This window comes from Petromyzon marinus, unplaced genomic scaffold, assembly GCF_048934315.1.
Source record: "Petromyzon marinus isolate PM22_M1 ecotype Great Lakes invasive population unplaced genomic scaffold, UKy_Petmar_22M1.pri1.0 PM_G_Scaffold_60, whole genome shotgun sequence".
Taxonomy (NCBI): Eukaryota; Metazoa; Chordata; class Hyperoartia; order Petromyzontiformes; family Petromyzontidae; genus Petromyzon; species Petromyzon marinus.
Window position 1 is genome coordinate 211,622 of NW_027423014.1, and position 15,145 is coordinate 226,766.

Sequence of the window (15,145 nt, forward strand, 5' to 3'; positions counted from 1 at the left end):
AGCACCCTACCAGGGCCCTGGAGCGGTTTGTATGCCCGGTTGTGTGTGCAGAACGGGGTGGTACGGGAGTTAACCGAGGCCGGCCAGCCGGGGTGCATCTGTGTTCCCGCCCAGGTGCGACCCCAGCTGCTACGGCTGGTACACGACCACCCGCTCGGGGGCCATGACGGGGAACGGCGCACTCGGGAGACTCTGCGTCGCCAGTATCTCTGGCCCAAATTGACGCAAGATGTGGCCGCCTGGGTACAGGGCTGCCGCGCTTGTCAGCAGTGCGGGCCGAAACCGGCACGATACCAAGTACCCCTAAGGCCGTTCCGCGTCAGTCGGACTAACCAGCTGGTCGGCATCGATCTCCAGGGGCCATTCCCACGATCCCACCGGGGCAACCGCTATATCCTCGTAGCGGTGGAATACTTCACCCGCTACCCCGTGGCGGTGGCCATCCCCGATAAAACGGCCCTGGTAGTAGCCCGGGCGTTCGTGGAGCACTATGTACTTAAGCACGGGATCCCGGAGCGAGTCCTTACCGACCAGGGTAGCGAGTTCGAGGCCGAGTTGTTTCAGGCGCTGTGCCGGGAGTTCGGGATCCAGAAAGACCGAACCACGGCGTACCACCCCCAGGCGAACGGTATGGTTGAACGTATGAATCAGACTCTGGCCGGAAAGCTCAAGCATATGGCGGCCGCAAACCAACGGGATTGGGACGAACACCTCCCCTACGCCCTGTTCGCCTACGCCACCACGGTGCACACATCGACGGGCCAAACCCCGTTCCTAATGATGTTTGGTCGTGAGTCTCGTCTACCCGCAGACTTGCTGTTCGGCATTCCTCCACCCCAAACGGAGGAAGGAAGTCGCCCCGTGGAACATCTGATGGAGACCCTACGAGGGGTCCGGGACCGGGCCTACCCGCAAGGGGAGGCCGCGCATCGGCGACAGGAACAGAGCACCCGACCCCGCGTGGAGCCCCCCCTTTTCTTGACAGGTACCAAGGTGTGGCTACACACCCCTCGCGTCGGGGCCGGACAGGTGGGGAAGCTGACCACCTACTGGCGGGGACCCTGGACCGTGGTACGGCAGATCTCTCCCTGGACGGTACTAGTCCAGGGTGGAGAGAGGGGCCGAGAAACGGTGGTTAACGTCCGCCGCTTAAAACCATGGAGGGCAGCCCCGGCGGGGGAGAACCTCGCTGCCCGAGTACCGCGAAATCCCGGTGCCCCTGCGCCACCCGTGCTCGGGGGCCTCGCGCACTACATGGGCCCCGCCGTGCCCCCAGCCCCGAGGCGTCCCGGCCCCGCCAGAGGACGGCGGGGACGCCGCCCCTTAAACCCCGCTGCCGCGGAGTTTGTCCCCCAGCCCCCAGGTGCCGAGGGATCGGAGGAGCCACTGGAGTGGAGAAGGAGACCGCTGCAGGAAACCCCGAGGACGGAGCCACCTCCCCCGAGGCCAGCCACGAGATCCGGGCGGATCCCCCGGACCCCGCAGCGCTACCTCGTGGGCGCGGCCCAGGCGAGGTGCTCCAGTCAACCCGGGACGGGGACTGGCACCTCGGGGGGCTATGTGATGCTGCCGCCACGGAGCCGATCGGCGGGTGGCCCACCTGCGATCTCGCCGCTCCGAGCGGCGAGGCCGACATTGCTCCACCCCACCACCTCCCCACCCCCCCCCCCCACCGGAACACACACGCACGCACTCCCCCCCACCATTAGAGCGCGTGGGGAGACACCCTGGCCGACAGGTTTTCACCCAGAAGCCCTCGTAAAGGGATAATCTTCACGGTTTCCTGCAGCCAGGGAATTGGACGGTCTCCCCCGACGCTAACACCCACCGCGGCGCCGTGACTTTGGTTGTAATTACATGGTCACGACGGGGCTGCCGAGCCACCGCGGGTAGACAGCACACACAACACACACGGGTCAGCAGGCAGGTAGGAGGGCAGAGCCACGAGCGGCGGGAAAGCAGGGTCGCCCTCTGGCTGGAGGGTCGCTGAGCAGGTAAATTTAGATGCGGACGTCGCTGAAAGCAACGGCCCGGGGGATGCTGGGATACAGATGGGCCTACCGATTGGCGGGTGATCCCAGCGAGCTGATTGGCCCGCGAGTCGGCACCAGGTAGCCCCTTTGATGTAGAAAGAATAAAGCGGGTCAGGGCGAAGGAAAAAGGGGCTCTGGCTACTCGAGTCAACCCCAGGCCCGTCAACTCCCGAGTCCAGCCGCGCGAACGTCCGTGGGACGTATCGACGCGCCGCGAGGACCAGACAGCAGTGACGACGAACCGTGAGTAAGAGAGAGAGGGAGTTGGGACTTAGCTTAAGAGCAAAACCGGAGAGGGTAAAGGGGAGAAGGACAGGTAGAGTGTAGTGCCGACTATCGAGAGATAGATCGGTCCTGCCCCGCTGATCCCGACTGACTCGGTTAAATAAGGGCTCGCCGACGCGGTGGAATAAATCGTCGGCGGTTACATAACGGACTGGTGTGGTTTTTGTGGAAGCGTGGGTGCGCTTGCTGTCGCGGTGGTCGTTACATAACAGACTGGTGTGGTTATTGCGGAAGCGTGGGTGCGCTTGCTGTCGCGGTGGTCGTTACATAACAGACTGGTGTGGTGGTTTTTGCGAGGGTGTGGAAAGAGAGTGGAAGCGTGGGTTCGCTTGCTGTTCTCGGTGGTCGCCGCGTGTGTGGAGCGGCGCCGCGTGGATTGTGTGCGCTACGAACCGTCGGCTGCGGACTCCTGCGTTGCGAGCGGATACCCGTCTCGCACGCATGCCCATCGCATAGCCCTTTAAACCCGTTTAAACCAATCCCCCCAAGCGTCGGAGTGAGCACGAACGACGTCGCTTACCCTCCGACCTTTGACCCCCTGTTACCCGCGTGTGATTGGTGCGTGGGACTGCGCGGGCGGGGAGCGTCGCGTTTGGGTGCCGGCGAAGCGCTAGCGGGTCCCAGGGAGGTCGAGTGTGATGCCCCACCGGCAGGAGACCCGAACTCGGGGGGGGACGGCACAGGGGGGGGAACAGGAGCGCGACGACCTTTCCCCGCCAGGGGAGGAGTGCGGCGGCGGCAGCTCCCACACTAGTGGAGAGTCTGGGAGCGTCGGTACTTCGCGGACAGGGTCGCAGGCAGGGGAGATCCCGGGGGCCGGCGACCCTAACAGTAGCACGCTCGGATCATTCATCAGTTACAAGGCATACCACTTAAAAGTTACACGTATAGGAGGAGGTACATTCTCTACAACACGAATTGTAGTTTTGTCTTACGTGTTGACATAGATTTTGTCTAACTGGGACTATAAATGCTCCTTGCTGATTAACGTCTGGATGTTCGTTACCTATCGGTTGAAGCAAACCCCACTGCTGTTGTTGAGACGCTGTGCACCAATAAGGGTCCAACACGTTGACGGCCTTCAGGCCAGGAAAGTCACAACATTTGCACACGAAGGACGCATTCACGCAAGTACCCCATGCTCCGTTTTGAAGTTTTAAAATGAAACATCTTTGAATTGTGTTTTGAATTAGATGATTTTATTTCTTCATTAAAAGCTTGTATCAATTTACATGTGGAAGACTTAATTGAAAGGACATTTCATGTGAATTTTCTTTCGTCGTTAAGTAGATGGCCTTGCCGGGGGTTCGGTTCGATGCGGACTTTCACCTGTTTGGGATTGCGGGATCGAGACAAGGCGACACTGAGCTGGCCGTGCGAGAAGACCGCCGTCTGCAGATCGATTCCAACGTAATCGAACGTCTGTCCCTGCGCCTCCGTCGTCCATGCAGGGGGTGCGTAGGTTTGCAGCGCCCCCTGCATGAAAACAACGGAAAGTGCAGCGTTCATCACAGATAGATAAAGTTGTGCGCTTATATTTAAAATGTTATTCTTTTATAAGGTGATGTTGAAATCGTAAAGTGTTTGGCCAGTTGATGATTTCAATCAGATTTATTCATTTATTATACACCACATATCCGAGCTTTTGTGGTCCTGTTGAGCTCAAGTTGGAAAAAGTCCGTGACTATAACTTCGCTCAATATTGTAAACGTGTTTCTATTATTTAGTTATTGTTTAATATGAACTTCTTCAGATAATGGGTTTCAAGATGTACTTGAATGGCACGTTCGTTGTTCCGGTGTTTAATGGCTTGGACGTCATGGCAAATGGCTTCCAAGGATGTGGAAGTCAATGGTGGATGATAATTTGACATTTCGGTGTTGATTTGGAGTAGATTGTTTAACTGTTGCATACCAGGTGGTGAAATGCTTTGCCGAGTACCTGAACTGTTTGACCAAGTGAATTCATGAAGAGTTCGATACGAGTTTGAGCGTCAATATTCTTGCGGAACAACAAAGGTCGGATATTTTAAAGATTCCTGATCGTACGTTTATTGCGACAACGTTCACGGGGAACACGTGTGGAGGAGAGTTCCGGATGAAGTCTCCCCTTACCTGGCAACCATGGTGGCTGTCCGCTGATCACTCTCGCTCCATCACAGCTACGAGCTGTAGGGACGGGACGCTCCACCCTGGCGCTGTTTTAATTCACAGCACCAAGACTGGAGAGCCTCATCCCTATAGTGCCCTCCTGTTGTGCCGCATCATTTACCACGTAACGAGGCAATGTTTTCATGAGCAGTGCGTTCCACTACACACTCACACGAGCGAACCATGTGCAACAGTGTGCGTACATACAGACAGGAACAAACACGCGGGTGCACATACACACACGAGCGCTTACTTGCAAACACGGACGAGTGGAGATGCACGCACTAGTGTGGTCACCACCTGGCTAGCTACACTAGTATACTAAACTATACACTACACTATACATTATACTACTATACACTACACTATACTGAACACTATTATACACTACACTATACACTATAATATACACTACTATACAATACACTATTATACACTACACTATACACTTATACACTACAATATGCACTACTTTACACTACACTATACACTACACTATACACTACACTATACACTACTATACACTACACTATACACTTATACACTACAATATACACTATTATACACTACACTACTATACAATACACTATTATACACTACACTATACACTTATACACTACAATCAAAACTACAATATGCACTACTATACACTACACTATACACTACACACTACTATACACTACACTACTATACACTACACTATACACTAAGCTATACACTACTATACACTACACTATACACTACACTACTACACTATACACTACACTACTATAAACTACTATACACTGCACCATACACTACTACATACTAGTGCTGCACTAGTCCCCACACTGCAAAGACAAAGGCTCCCCAATGTAGACTGACGCATCCACAGACCCACACGTGGACCCACGGACTCGCACAGAAACCCACGGACTCATCGACTCCCACTGGGCGTGCGCTGTTAGCGAGCACCGGTGAGGGTCGCAATGGAACAACACCAGGGGCTGGTGTGGACAGAACCACGGCTGGCCGCTCGTCTCTCCAATTCTGATGTTAGCACCCCCACCCACCTCACCACCTCCTTAGTTATGGCTGAGTCCACCTAAGTGACGCTCAGGACTGCTTCAGGTAAGGGGCCGACCTTAAATGATGTCACGTGATTTTAGAGGATTTTTGACCCCCCCCGCCCCCATTGTCAAACGACGTCACAAAGTCAGACCCCTCCCCCTCAAATATGACGTCACAAAGCTCTGCCCCCCCCCCCCAAAATAAAACATGCTTCAAATCGCTTTAAACTATTGTTGTCATTGTAGTGCGTTGTTAATGTGGCGCTGCACTCTGATGTTGTCGGTAGAAAACATTACAAAGTCTATTTAAGTAGAACGCGTTTATATTTATTTAAAGTTGCGTAATTTGATGTGACGTCACATTTCTCAACCCCCCCCCCCCCTTGTCACATCGTCACAAACGTCTGACCCCGCCCCCCCCCCTCTAGGTGCATGACGTCATTCACAGACGGCCCCTAATTATCGCTGGTATTGGCCGTGAGCGAGAATGGCGCAGCGCCGCTAACCGCTACGCCGTGATGGTGCCCTTACCTGCATGAACGGAGACGCGGCCAGACGATGGGTGAGCCGTTGGTGCGGGCAGGACGAGTGATCTCGGGCGTACCTCCTGACGTGGAAAGCGAGGGAGGTCGGAGTGCGCGTGTGAAGAGAGACGGCAAGGGGCGGGAGGAGAGGGGGGCGATCGGACGGAGCGGAAGGAGGAGGATGAGGGCAGGAGAGGCAGCGGAGCCGTGGAGGAGTCTGGGCGCGCTTGATGGTGAAAGTTGACGTGGACGCACGCTGCAGAAGAGGAGAAAATCTTCACGCTCGGCGCCACACACAGCCAGACGTAGCTCACCTCATCCATCTTGCTGACAATGTGTAGGATGACTAGACTCTGATTGACTTGTAGCTCTGTGGAAAGAAGGAGAGGTGTCTTGGGTCAAACAAGGCCCTCTGCCACCGGTGTGGGCGGGGGGTACCCTAGTGGAGGGCTGAGCGTGGGAGTGAGTCGAGGGGAGGGTGAGTGGTGGTTGACATGAATTAGAATTCTTATACATGCTATGTATTGTAACATTTATTGTCTTATGGGTTTACATATGGTAGAACATATAGGCTATTAGACGAGGACCAATTCAGTGCTAACATCGTTAACACGGACCTAAATCGTCATCAGGGACCCACATCGTCAACAGTGACCCGCAACATGAATATGGACACTCACCTCGTCAGTAGGGACCCACATCGTCAACAGTGACCCACAACATGAATATGTTCATGTTTTTGTTTGTTGCGGTTGCACCCGAGTCAAGGGCCGCACGGCTCACAGGGCTCTACACCTGACACATGAAACTTAAATTAAACTGAAGACGACGTCTCGCCAGCATGCGTCTATCCTCCACTCGTGGCCTCTGTCACGCGACTTCCACGATTTCGCCTGAGAGTCTCCCGCCGCGTGCCCCCATAGGTCTTCTCCATCGGTCGCTCGACTCGCGTAGACCATTCATCCGCGTGGTCCACGTGGTCAAAGAAGTTGGTACCAGCCAAGGCAGCTCAACGCCAGTAACACAGACTTATGTTAATGGTCGATAAGAGTGAAGTACAGTACGTCATAACCCACTAATTTCAAATGCTTGCCACATAATTAGTTGCTATTGGTCACATAAAGAACTTGGAATTGCTAATGCTGTGCCACCTCAGGTTCTAAGGCAAAGTGAAATGTCTGCTCTGGGCCAGTCAAGGACACCATTTCTGGGATGAAACTATCACATTCACGACACGTGATAAAGCATATAAGCAGTATGCACTGCTGTAATCATAGCAGGTACCACTAGTCAGTATGCCTGCTGTAACCTTAGCAGGTCCCACCACAGTCAGTATGCACTGCTGTAATCATAGCAGGTACCACCACAGCCAGTATGCACTGCTGTTATAGCATGAAAAATATAACGATACTATCATAGAATGTTAACTAAACGAGCAGACATTTTTAACTAATTTAGGATAAACATTAAACTTAATGAGTATGGATAAATAAACTACATTAGCATACAGATTAAAACTAATTAGCATACCAAAATTAGCATACAACAACCGTTGACCAATCGCTGCGCACCACCGCCAGAGACGCGCCCAGGTTTGCCTCTCGACCAATCGGATCGCTGGCCCTCCCCCCTCCCCACTTTGGCACGCGCCCATGTGCGTGTGAGTGTTTAGTTTTGTTTTAATTATTTTAATCTTCAAAGTTCGCGAGTGTCAAGGTAAGCTACGTTGACTTTTTTTTTTAAAGTATTTTCTCAAGAGAACCGTTGTTGCTGCTGCTGTTGTGAAAGGCCCGGTACACCCTGAGGCCTTGCCTAGACTAGGACAGCCTTGATGTCACGTGGGTCCACACTCTTTGTTTCTTTCGGTAAAGTCACGGAGGTAGAAAATAAAATTTATTCATTATTTAATTTAATTACATTTTATTTTATACCTACGTTAAATTTAATTTAAATTTTTAATTAAGTTGATTGAAACTTATTTTATACCTACGTATTTTTTTATGAATGAACATTTTTTATAATTTAAATTAAATTTATTTTATGTTATACCTACGTTAAATTTAATTTAATTTTGTAATAAATAAAATTTTATTTAAATTTATTTTATTTCATACCTACGTAAAATTAAATTGAAATTTTTAATAAATTTAATTTATTTAAGTTAATTTTATTTTATAACTACGTTAAGTTAAATTTTAAATAAATTAAATTTATTTTATTTAAATTATATTTATTTTATTTAATACCTACGTTTAATTTTTTTTTTTTAATGAATTACATTATTTTATTTAAATTAATTTTATTTTATACCTACGTTAAATTAAATTTTTAATAAATTAAATTACTTTATTTAATACTTTTTTAATGAATTACATTTATTTAATTTACATTACATTTATTTTATACCTACGTTAAATTAAATTAAATGTTTTAATCAAATTTATTTTACATGTACAGTCATTTTAACTGCTCTGACCGCTACAAGCTAAGTGCGGCCTGGAAGCGTATTATTAAGTAATACATTTTACAATTACAATTCCTTATAGAGGAACCCCCTACTAATGAACTGACTACGTATCTATATAATTAAAAGACCGCACGCAGATATCGCAAAAGCGGACCCCGTTGTCAATGATATAATTCGATGTACGTACATCGACAGCAGTTGCTGTACGTACATCATTAAAATTACACCGATTGCAATACGTCACCAAAGACGACACAATTTTAATTTGACCCCCGGGTCTGATCGCGTTAACTGTGCAGGTGGTGGGGGTCGAGAGGTGACTTGCACGTGTGTGCAGCTTGTTGAATATTGACGTGCGATGACTTGTGGAGAGGAAGAATGATGATGGCGATGCAAGTCTTGAAGTCTGACGCTGTCCTCCGAGTCGTGTAGCCTACCGCGTGCGACTTTGGGGATTGCGTAATGTCATTTTAGTTTCCTCTGTGGAACTTTTTATTTTGTTGATTCTAGCGATGTAACTAACGTAGGGCGGGCTTGGGAGCGGCGTTGACGATGTGTTTTGGCGTTGCACCAACCGAGCACCTTTGCATTCAGAAGTTGGAGGTGCTTTGATTGTTACAGCGAGAGGTGGAATCATCACCGCCATCCCCATGGGTTTAAGTGGGCACGGAGCCCGTCAAGGGAATGGGTAGGTAGAGGAATGGGGTTGGAGAGTATACACAACTTGCATTTCTAGTAATTTCAACAAATTATGGGCATGCGCATCATTAACAGTATCCTAATTGATGAGGAAAACAAAATCGCAATTTAATCATCAATCTATTGTCATAAATGAGTCCGAAATATCAATAGTCATGCTCAAAACCGCATTCCTATTATAAAAATCATTGTACCCCCATTCACGATGACAATTCCAATATGGTCATTATGATGCTCAGAATTACACTTATATTCTCAGAATCATGAACATTTATTAAAACAGCAGTGTGCTCAAAATGCAAATTTACCAATTTCAACATGTACACAATCAATTCCAAGATTCTAATTAAAGTAAGTCCTATGTATCTTGGTGTTTTCATGCTTATCCATTATTGCGCGCCCCCCCTCCCCCCCCAAAAAAAAATATACAAAAGTGTATTTTTATAATGTTTGCATGGTGTACAGTCTGGAAATTACCCACATGGCAAATTTCAAGCTTGGTGCGTGTCGGGAAGTACGCTAAACATTTTGAACAGACACACATTCACAACTTTGCCTTTGATATATGGAGATTAGTAATACATTGTTAATTTAACTACTTTCATGTTGACGGATTGGAACTACGAATAGCACTGGCTCACCACGGGGCTTATCGCGTGGTATCTGGGCACTTTATTTGAAACGTAAACCCCACAGTGTGTGAGTACAATTCCTCGCAAGTTGCGTCCACAGACACAGACAGACAATGACGTTTCTAGGTAAGAGTAAGAAATGAATCTACGTGTCGAGGAGAGACGAGAGAGCCAAGAGGTCACCTCGGGAGATGGGGCGGCACGTCAACCTTAGTCACGTAACTGAAGGAGTGTGGGCGTGCCGTGCGTACGTGTGTGTACTGTGTGTGTGTCCCGTGCGTGTGTGTACTGTGTGTGTGTACTGTGTGTGTGTGTACTATGCGTGTGTGTGTACTGTGTGTGTACTGTGCATGTGTGTGTACTGTGTGTGTGTACTGTGTGTGTGTGCACCGTGTGTGTGTGTACTGTGTGTGTTGTGTGTGTGTGTACCGTGCGTGTGTACCGTGCGTGTGTGTGCACCGTGTGTGTGTGTACTGCGTGCGTGTGTGTGTGTACTGTGCGTGTGTGTACTGTGCGTGTGTACCGTGCGTGTGTGTGTACTGTGTGTGTGTACTGTGTGTGTACTGTGTGTGTGTGTACTGTGCGTGTGTGTGTACCGTGTGTGTGTGTGTGTACTGTGCGTGTGTACTGTGAGTGTGTGTGTGTACTGTGCGTGTGTGTGTGCACCGTGTGTGTGTACTGTGCGTGTGTGTGTACTGTGCGTGTGTGTGTACTGTATGTGTGTACTGTGTGTGTGTGTACTGTGTGTGTGTACCGTGTGTGTGTGTACTGTGTGTGTGTACTGTGTGTGTGTACCGTGCGTGTCTGTACTGTGTGTGTGTGTACTGTGTGTGTGTAACGTGCATGTGTGTGTACCGTGCGTGTGTGTGTGTACTGTGTGTGTGTAACGTGTGTGTGTACTGTGTGTGTGTACTGTGTGTGTGTGTGTAACGTGTATGTGTGTGTACTGTGTGTGTACTGTGTGTGTGTAACGTGTGTGTGTGTGTAACGTGTGTGTATGTGTACTGTGTGTGTACTGTGTGTATGTAACGTGTGTGGTGGTAGTCTAGCGGTTAGTGCACTGTACTACGAACATAACGACCCGAGTTTGATTCCCACTCACAGCCAACACCCAGTGACGATTATTTGAACCGGTTCTGGGCCTCCCCTAGGTCGACTCAGCCTCAAATGTGTGTGTGTGTACGTACACTACACACACACAGTGTGTACGTACACACAATAATGTCCACGTTGTTGTTGCTGAGTTCACGCACCCAAGAGAGGGGGCAATGGAAAATGAATCTAAATCAACTTAAACTCCATCCCCGCTCTGTGACGTCACCACTCAGCATGACCTCATCGGCATGAAGTGCCAGCGGGAGGTGTACCTCGCTAGTGACGTCATGTCACCAAGGTATTCACATTCCCCCAACCCCGTCCACGGCGCTCTTGAGCGTGACGTCACCTCCTCTTCGGTCACTGCAGATATCAATCCAGTGGCAATCCTGATTTGGGCAAAGCTACGCCCAGTGACGGCGGTTCATTAACATAATCTATCCGTTGAAGCCGTCGGGTTAAGCAGCCACGCCCCATCCCTCGACATATGGCCAGTTAACATTAACATAATTTATGCAGTTACAGAGCTGCTCATGGGAGGGGCGTGTCTCTTACCCCGGAAGTGACGTCACGTTACCTGCTTACCCGCGTGACGTCGCGAGGTAACAGGAGGCTGCCGATCCACGCTTGCACTGAAATCCGAGGTGAGAAATTCTCATCGTTGTGGTGGTGGTCGTTGTGGTGGTTGTTGTTGTTGTTTACCAAGGTAGAGCCTCGCTCTCTCTCGTTGGGATGTCAGTTGAGTAGCAGCGAGCATGGGAATCGATGTCCAGGTTGGAACTTTACAACGCGGGGCCTAGCCACGCGGGGCCTTGCCTCCTGCCCTCGCCTGATTGCATTCGCTTTAATTATCTCGCTTAAGTTTAATTTGTCTTCACCCGGCTCGCCACTTTGTAACTTTGTTTTATTGTAAATATTCACGCAGTTTTTATTTTTTTCACCAGGCCAAGCCCGCTTGAGCTGCTATACCGCTCTTGTTATCAGAAGCGACCTGCCCACAACAACACAAGGTGAGGCTTTGTCAACGTGTGTGAATGTTTTGACTTAAAACTTTGGTGACTGCAGGAATTAATATTCTTGGTTCTTTCGGTAAAGTCAAATAAAATAAAAATAACAATAAAAAATAGTAAATAAAGCAAAAAAAGTTTTGATTGCAACACAAGTGGTCTTTATTTAATTTAATTGTATTATCTGTTATTGTTATTATCTGTTATTGTTATTTCCTATCTACGTAACTTTACTGAAAGAACCAAGAATACGTGTGTCAATGTTTATCGGTCAAAGACGCGCAAACTCCAGATATACAGCAGGCGTCAGTGTCGGGATCGAACCCACGACTTCCTGTATACCAGGTGAGGTAGTTAACATCTCACCACGGAGAGAGACACGCAAACTCCAGTTAGCCTCGGCTATGTTAATTGATCCTCGATTAATTACTTGGTGGAGTGAGGAAGCATTCATGCCAAGCAGATTAAGATGGCCAGGCGTGATTCTAGACACGCCACCGCCTGTTTACCCAGTGACAGTGTACAGTTTGTGTTTTTTAGTAACGTCTATTGACTCTGTTGAACACGGAGGTTATAGCATAACAGTAGTTTACTTTTGTTTTCCTTTGGAACTCTTTATAAGAATGGAAACAGGAGGTGAGCACAGCACACATATGCAGCTGAAATCGGAACTGTTCATTCCAGCATTCAAGGACATCTGAGCCTGGATTCACACCTCTAAGTTGCGATTGAACATTAATTTATGAATTTCTGCATAACACAAATCGTATTGTTTTCAACACCCTTTGCTATGTCAGCTGAATTTAGCTCTCATAAATATTCCTTTTGTAGCCAGACAGCCGAAATTGTGTACTCAGAGTTTTGGGTGAACATTCATTTTGAAGATACAAGGACTTCCAGGCATGTTTATGACCATTTGCCCTCTCATTGTGTGCCATACCAGCCCGTGTGATGAATTTGGGAAACGTTTTTACTACATCATGAATATATGAATATAGACGTGTAAGTCACATGTGACTATATATGCATTCCTCTGTGCCTCGATACTGACGTGTAGATGGTGTGGATATTATTTTTTTCTGTCTGCAGCTGATGCTTCCTCTGACGCTTCCTCTGCAGAATTAGTCTGATGGAGCAAATGCAGTCAGCGCAGCTCAGTATGACAAGTCAACAATGCGACCAGCGTGCATACAGCACGGATGGGACTGGAAATTTGACACGGCACCAGAGAACTCACACAGGAGAGAAACCCTTCAAGTGCAGTGTGTGTGGGAAGGCATTTTCACGGTCATCTGCTGTTAAAAAACACCAGAGAACACACACAGGAGAGAAACCCTTCAAGTGCACTGTGTGTGGGAAGGCATTTGCATGGCTATCAGTTTTTCAGACCCACCAGATAACTCACACAGGAGAGAAACCCTTCAAGTGCACTGCGTGTGGGAAGGCATTTGCACATTCATCAAATCTGCAAAGACACCAGAGAACACACACGGGAGTGAAACCCTTCAGGTGCAGTGTGTGTGGGAAGGCGTTTGCACAGTCATCAAGTCTGCAAAGACACCAGAGTACACACACGGGAGAGAAACCCTTCAAGTGCAGTGTGTGTGGGAAGGCATTTTCACAGTCAACTGTTCTTAAAAAACACCAGAGAACACACACAGGAGAGAAACCATTCAAGTGCACTGTATGCGGGAAGGCATTTTCACTGTCATCTATTCTTAAAAAACACCAGAGAACACACACAGGAGAGAAACCCTTCAGGTGCATTTTGTGCGGGATGATGTTTGCACGGTCATCAAATCTTCAATTACACGAGAGAACACACACGGGAGAGAAACCCTTCAATTGCACTCTGTGCGGGAAGGCGTTTTCACAGTCACCACATCTTAAAGTACACCAGAGAACACACACGGGAGAGAAACCCTTCAGGTGCAGTGTGTGTGGGATGACGTTTACACAGTCATATAATCTCGTATTACACCAGAGATCACACACGGGAGAGAAACCCTTCCAGTGCAGTGTGTGTGGGAAGGCATTTTCACAGTCATCTCTTAAAAAACACCAGAGAACACACACGGGAGAGAAACCCTTCAAGTGCAGTGTGTGTGGGAAGGCATTTGCACATTCATGTAATCTTGTAATACACCAGAGAACACACACGGGAGAGAAACCCTTCAAGTGCAGTGTTTGTGGGAAGGCATTTTCACAGTCAACTGTTCTTAAAAAACACCAGAGAACACACACAGGAGAGAAACCATTCAAGTGCACTGTGTGTGGGAAGGCATTTTCACTGTCATCTGTTCTTAAAAAACACCAGAGAATACACACAGGAGAGAAACCCTTCAGGTGCATTTTGTGTGGGATGATGTTTGCACAGTCATCATATCTTCAAGTACACGAGAGAACACACACGGGAGAGAAACCCTTCAAGTGCACTCTGTGCAGGAAGGCGTTTTCACAGTCACCACATCTTAAAGTACACCAGAGAACACACACGGGAGAGAAACTCTTCAGGTGCAGTGTGTGTGGGAAGGCATTTTCACGGTCATCTGTTGTTAAAAAACACCAGAGAACACACACAGGAGAGAAACCCTTGAGGTACACTCTGTGCGGGAAGGTGTTTTCACAGTCACCACATCTTAAAGTACACCAGAGAACACACACAGGAGAGAAACCCTTCAGGTGCACTCTGCACGAAGGCGTTTGCACATTCATAAAATCTTCAAGTACACCAGAGAACACGGAAGCATCAGAAGATCTGCAAGGAGTGGAATCTGAAATCAGCTTGTGAAAGTCAAAGTGCCACAATAAGCCCATCACTCATGAAACACGAACCGGACGAAAATCCCAGCTTGGACACTTTTAAAGGTATCGAGGTGAAATATGAAGAGGTAATGGTGAAGAGGGAAGAAGTGATGGTGAAGAGGGAAGAAGTGAAGGTGAAATGTGATGATGAAGATTCAACTCCAAAATGGGACCTTCACATCGATGGAGGCAACGTGAAGCAGGAGGAGAATTCTGACTGTGAGGCAGAGCGAGGCAACTCCCAGCAGTTTGTGGAAGTGGAGGTGTGGGTGGACTTCCTCCGAGACAATACAAAGTCAAGTGGAGTCCCGGTAGATGTGTAAGCCAGAGACGATGTCGCTACAATAGATGCACCTTTGTCACAGGCCTTTAATGACAAGAACGTGAAGTTGAACACTC